Raw genomic sequence first — 6,757 nt, 5'->3', positions numbered from 1 at the left:
GAGCTGGTCCTTCAGGCCAAGTCCGAAGACAGGAAAAGACCAGCTCAAGCAGTCAGGCAGGTGTGTTCCCTCATACTCAACCTTTTTCAGGTCTATTAAGGTCTGTAGCTGATGGGATGAGGCCAACCCATATCAGGCAGGGCAATCTGCTTTACCCAGTCTGCTGATTCAGATCTCATCCAGAAACATACAGATGCACCCAGAATAATGCTTAGCCAAATGTCTGGGCACCCCATGGCTCAGTCAAGTTGACACTTAAATTCACCATCACACAGATCATAAGAGTTTTCCTGTGGGACCAGTTTTCTTGATCTCAGCGCTGTTGACAATTTGGGCTAGATGATGTTTTGGTGTGGGAAGCCGCCCTGTGCACAGTGGGATGTTTAGCAGCATCCCTGGCCTCCACCCACTGGGGGCCAGTAGGCCCCTACTCCCCAAGTGTGACAACCCCAAAAATGTCTTCAGACTTTGTCAGATGTCTCCTAGGAGGGGGGCTCGATTTTGTCTCCTCGTTGAAAGATATCCACTGCTGTAGAGCTACAGGCTGAGAACACACTCCTTTGTCTAAGTGACATTTGTCTGCTCATTACTGGCTCTCAGCCTGGCAAGGGGTTGCTCAGGGCAAAGGAGAATGGGTGCTCAGAAGATTGGCGGTACTTCATTAGCACCTCATGCAAGTTTCCTAAGGGAATCGGGTGATGATGTTACCACTAGATCACAGTGACAGCTCAGAGGTCTGTGTTTTGGAGGAACTTGGTAAAAGTCAATTCTGGTGGATTTTTAGTCGCAAGGATTTCCCTGGGGCCATGATCTATGCTACCTCCCCCTCCTTTCCTCTAGTAATGGACCCCAGACACTGGTTACATGGGGAGATATGGGATCTAAGTTGAGCCAACCAGAGCACTTCCTGCCTCTGCCCCAGTGACTGGTCCTGGTGGTGGTCAGGTGACCCAAGCCAAGACAATTCGGGTCCTTCCCAGGTCTTACGCATTGGAGCTTGCAAAGAGAAGTGGCTTCTCTTCCTGGCTGAGGCAATATTAGAATGTGAGTGCAAAGTTTATAGGCAATTTGTCTATTGTATGAAGTAAGCTGGTCTGAGAGTGAGGAAAATGGAGAAGAGAAACAGAGTGTTTTGATAATGTTGGAATTCCTGCTTCCAGTAGCTCCTAAGCCATTTTCCTGTCCTGACCTTTCTGTGGCTTTATTACATAAGACAATAAATGCCAGCTTTTGCTTTATAAGTTGTGCTATTATGATTTATAATAAGATATATTTATATAATCTTTGTCCAGGTTTCCTGGCATGTGGCTTTTAAAATCCTTGGAATCTCCAAGGTGATAAGAGTGTCTTTTGTATGCTAATAAGATGACTGGTGGCTCGGATCCCCTAGGTAGCTCCAGGATGGGGATAGGTCACAGAAAACACCAAGGCATATTAGAGGGTTGGGACTTTCACGCCCACCCACCAACCTCCAGGGAGGGGAGAGAGGCTGAAGGATAAACTGACCACCAATGGCCAATGATTCCATCAGTCATGCCTATGTAATGAAGCTTCTGTGAAAACTCAAAAGGACTGGGTTCAGGGATTCAGGGCTTCTGGCTAGTTGAACTCACGGAGGTTCCTGGAGGACGCTGAGAGGGCGTGGAAGCGCCGTGCCTCTTCCCACGTGCCTTGCCCCGTGTATCTCTTCATCTGGCTGTTCATTTGGATCCTTTAAAATATCCTGTGTAATAAATGGGTAAACAGAAGTCAGGTGTTTCCCTGAGTTCTATGAGCAGCTCTAACAAATTAATCAAACCAGAGGAGTCATGGGCACTCTGATTTATAGCTGCTTGTTCAGACATTGCAGAGGCCCGGACTTGTGACTGGCATCTGCAGTATGGGATATCTTGCAGGACTGAGCCCTGAGCCTGTGGTAACTGATGTTATCCAGGTAGACAGTGTCAGAATTGAATTGAATTGAATTGCTAGAGGACACCCAGCTGGTGTCTGCCAGAGAATCTGCTGCAGAACCGCTTGCTGGCTTGTTGGTGGAGAAAGCCCCCACACATCTGGTCACAGAAGCCTCTGTGTTGTGTTGTGCGAGTATAGTAGGAGAAAAACTATTTTTTCCCCACACATAAGTATATGTTAGATTTCTTTTGCCTACATCAAGAGAGGCTTGAGTTATATAAGGAGGGAATGAGGACAGGCCTGGGATTAGGGTGAGGCAAGCGAGGTACTCGGGGCCTCCCATTTAAGGAGACTCTCACTTAAATGCCAACCCTGGGCAAGGGCAGGGTTGGCATCCGAGGTGAATGCCTTTTAAATTTTGTGTTCTTGTCACTTGTCTGGCCTCATACTTCCTGGCCCTGGGTGGTAATCACAGCATTTGGCCACAAATGGGAGTCTTGACTTTCTGTAAAGTGCTTTGGGGAACTCAAAACTCTAATTGTCCACTGACTCCTTTGTTTGTTTATTTGTAAAGAAACATTGAGTACCTACTGGATGCTCAATGCCGTGATAGGTGCTGGAAGGGGCAGCAGATGAGTTTCTGTCTCTAGGAGGCGGACAGCCTGCAATAAGTTGAGTGATGTATCTTAGGGAAGGGGAAGTATGTTTTGCAGTGGGCATGTGTAGCAGGAAGACCTGCGAGTGCATGCTGGAGCTCAGGGCTGGAGCAGAAATACAATTTGGATTACAGTGTGTGTGCGCGCGCGCGCGTGTGTGTGTGTTGGAGACTGAAAAGAAATCCCAGACAGAGGGCCAGCACATGCTGAAACATTCTCCATATTCACTCAGCAGACACTGTTCAAAGCCTATCAGGAACCAGGGGATGGGTTAGCCTTTGGGGAAAATCACCACCTTACCCTCAAGGAATTCACCCTAACAGTGAAGGAACCAGACAAGTTAGCCAACCTTGACCATGCGGAGTAAGGCATTCTATGGAAGTACAGAGCCAGGCACGCAATTCACACAGAGTGGGCAAAGGAAGGCTTCCAGGAGGGCCGATACTTACTCAAGCTGGGTCTTGAAGGATGAGGTGGTATTAGAACAAGTCAAAGAAGAGAAATCAGGGCAAGCTAAAAAGAGACCAACCAGCAAAAGGCACCTGGCGGAGAAGGTGAAAGAATGCAGTATGATGCTTTCCATGATGATTAGGTCCCCAGGATAGCCCATGTGATCCAATATGGCCCTGAAGTACTATACATTTACAAAGAAAAACAGTAGAAATAATAATAAGTGGAGTCACATCTACCTCATCTTTCAGGAAGTCCCACGCACCAGCTTTTCTTCCAGCACTGGAACAGATAGCTGTTTTTTTAGCTGAGCACAGGATGAAGCAGTTGGCTTGCATTTAAGGATTTGTGCTGCATGAAAAAATACGTATCTTTAAACTAGAATGAAATTCAGTGCACCAAGATTTTGCACCATTAGAGTCTGAGAAACTAGAAGAAATTGATGTGGACCAAGGCAGCTCAGATAGCACAGTCCCTCCAGGGCATTGATAATTGAGGAGAATGGCAGACAACTGCCTATACTTTTAATTGTTTCTCTCCATCTCTCTCTGATTACATAGATTTGAAAATTCACATATAACTCAATAGTACTATTTGCAGGGAGCAAAGCCTCTTAGGAGAATAGATACTGGCACCAGAATGCTTGGGTTTGAATCACAGTTCCACTTTCTAACTGAGCGCCCTCGGGCAAATTACTTCTCTTTGCCTCAATTTCCTTATCCATAAAATAGGGATAATAACACTGTTAGGAGAAATAAATGAGTCGAAGTATTTAAAGGGTTTAAGTGCTTTTTAAATAAGAGTTGTTTCATTGTTTTTATTGGTTAAATAGACTTAGAGCACCAGTCTTACCACCATTTCAGACTCTGTTTCTGTGGGAAAGGCAGGAGGAAGCCTGTTTCTCACCCACAAAGGCAATTGCTGAAGGGCTGATGGGGTATAGGGAAGATGAAGGAGACCAAAGCTGGGGTGAGCAGAGTTGAGAGGGGGGCAGGGAGTATGAATCTCAGGCTGAGAGCTCACTCCCACACCACCCCTGCACCAGACCTCCTGTACAGATCTCCAAGTGTGTACCGTTCCTTGGTGCTAAGGAAAGCAAAGGGAGGACTGAAGTGGGCAGTTGAGGCCAGACAGCCTAGCGACCACCAGCAACTCTTCAACTGGCCCATGGCTGGCTGGGACAATTTTGCCTAGAAGAAAACACGGAACGCTTTGTCGGGGCTGGCCCAAGGTAACCGATGTGAGACAGGTTTGTCTCTGATTGGCTCCCCAGCCCCACAAATCCTCTGACGTCCTTATTTCCTTTCTGCCTGGTCTTAGCCCCGCAAGCCCAGGGTCTTTGTCCCAGGAACTTAGGCCCAGCTGCCCCACACATGTTCTTCCCCCTTCCTAGGCCATCATGGCCCCAGCTGAAATCCTTCTTTTGCTCTCATACTTCTTCAGTCCACAACTTTACTACCCAAGGAGTGGTCCGCAACCCAGCAGCCTTGGCGTCACCTGAGAGTTTGTTAGAAATGCAGAATCCAATCAGGCATGGTGGGTCACACCTGTAATTCCAGCACTGTGGGAGGCCGAGGCACGTAAACCATCTGAGCTCCAGCTTGGGCAACATGGCGAAACCCCATCTCAGTAAATACATACGTACATACATAAATGCGGGATCCTACTGAATGGAATCTGCATTTCTCCAGAGTCCCCAGGTGACTCGTGTGCATGTGACAGTTTGAGAAACACTGGCCTAAACCTATATGATGGCTTTCTCTTCAGACTGCCCTCCCATGGCCCTCGTTAACCGCCTGAGAATTGACTTTATCAGCCGTACAGAGAAAATGGTCCTCCTATGATTGTTCTGATGGGTTTTGGGATTGGACTTGACCATCTCTCATGTTCAGTTCTCTGGCAGCTGTTCCCTACCAGTCTTGAAAACACTCCTCTCCTTTGAATTTCCCACAGCAGCACAAACAAATTTTACTAAAGGCTTGGGCTGGCCAGGCGGGGTGGCTCATGCCTGTAATCCCAGCACTTTGGGAGGCTGAGGCGGGCAGATCACAAGGTCAGGAGTTCGAGACTAGCCTGGCCAACATGGTGAAATTCCATCTCTACTAAAACTTAAAAAATTAGCCAGGCATGGTGGCGCATGCCTGTAATCCCAGCTACTCAGAAGGCTGAGGCAGGAGAATCACTTGAACCCGGGAGGTGGAGGTTGCAGTGGGCGGAAATTGAGCCACTGTACTCCAGCACTCCAGCCTAGGTGACAGAGCAAGACTCCATCTTGGGGAAAAAAAAAAAAAAAGGCTTAGGCAAGTACATTGCAGCACAGCCAAAACATTATATATATACACACACACACACACACACACACAAAATGCCTATATGTGTGTGTATATACATATATATATAATGTCTAATTATTTTTAAAAATCAAGGTATTATGTCTGAGTTTAATAAGTCAGAGGCTAAAAAGTACATCAATGTGTCACTTCATGACAGGGATAAGTGCTAAGTGCGTTACTGGGCAATTTTGCCATGCGACCATCACAGTGTACTTACACAAACCTAGATTGTATAGTATAACCTATTGCTTCTAGGCTAAAAACCTGTGCAGCATGTTACTGCACTGAATACTGTGGGCAGTTGTAATATAGAGGTATTTGTGTATCTAAACATATCTAAACAGAAGAGGTACAGTGAAAATATGGTATAAAAGATTTAAAATGGTACACTTGTACAGACACTTACCATGAATGGTGCCTGCAGGACGGGAAGTTGTTCTGGGTGAGTGAGTGGGTGAGTAGTGAATATGAAGGCGTAGGATATTGCTTTATAAACACTGTAGACTTTATAAACACTGTACACTTAGGCTATACCTAATTTATAAAACATTTTTATTCAATAATAAATTAGCTTACTGTAACTTTTGTACTTTAAAAAGTTTTTAGTTGTTTTAACGTTTGACTCTTGTAATAACAGAGCTTAAAACACAAACACATTGTATACCTGTCCAAAAATATTTTCTTTCTTTATTGTATCCTTAGTCTAGAAGCTTTTTCCCATTTTAAACAATGTTTTCTCTTCAGAGATAAGGTCTCACTTTGTTGCCCAGGCTGGAGTGCTGTGATGCAAACATAGCTCACTGCAGCCTCAAACTCCTGGGCTCAAATGATCCTCCCACCTTAGCCTCCCAAGTAGCTAGGAGTACAAGTACACACCACCATGCCTAGCTAATTTATTTTTATTTTTATTTTTAGAGACGAGGTCTCTCTATGTTGGCCAGGCTGGTCTCAAACTCAAGTAATCCTCCCACCTTGGCTTCCCCAAAAGTGCTAGGATTGAGCCACCATGCTTGGCCAACACTTTCTTCTTTTTTTTTTTTAACTTTTAAAACTTTTTTCTTGAAAACCAAGACACAAACACACACATTAGCCTGGGCCTACATGGTCAGGATCATCAATATTACTGTCTTCTCCCCCAACATCTTGTTCCACTGGAAGGTCTTTGGGGCATTAACGCACATGGAGCTGTCATCTCCTGTGATAACAATACCTTCTTCTGGATACCTAAGGAGTCCCTGGCTGAGGCTGTTTCACAGTTAACTTTTTTTTAATAAGTAGAAGGAGCATACATTAAAAGAGTGAGAAAACATATAGTATAGTAAATACATAAACCAGTAACATAGTCATTTATGATCATTTTCAAGTATTATGTACCGCAGCAGTCCCCAACCTTTTGGGCACCAGGAACCAGTTTCATGGAAGACA

This window comes from Mandrillus leucophaeus, unplaced genomic scaffold, assembly GCF_000951045.1.
Source record: "Mandrillus leucophaeus isolate KB7577 unplaced genomic scaffold, Mleu.le_1.0 Scaffold1498, whole genome shotgun sequence".
In the NCBI taxonomy this organism is placed as follows: Eukaryota; Metazoa; Chordata; class Mammalia; order Primates; family Cercopithecidae; genus Mandrillus; species Mandrillus leucophaeus.
The sequence above is the reverse complement of the archived record's forward strand: the minus strand, read 5'-3'. Positions refer to the sequence as shown.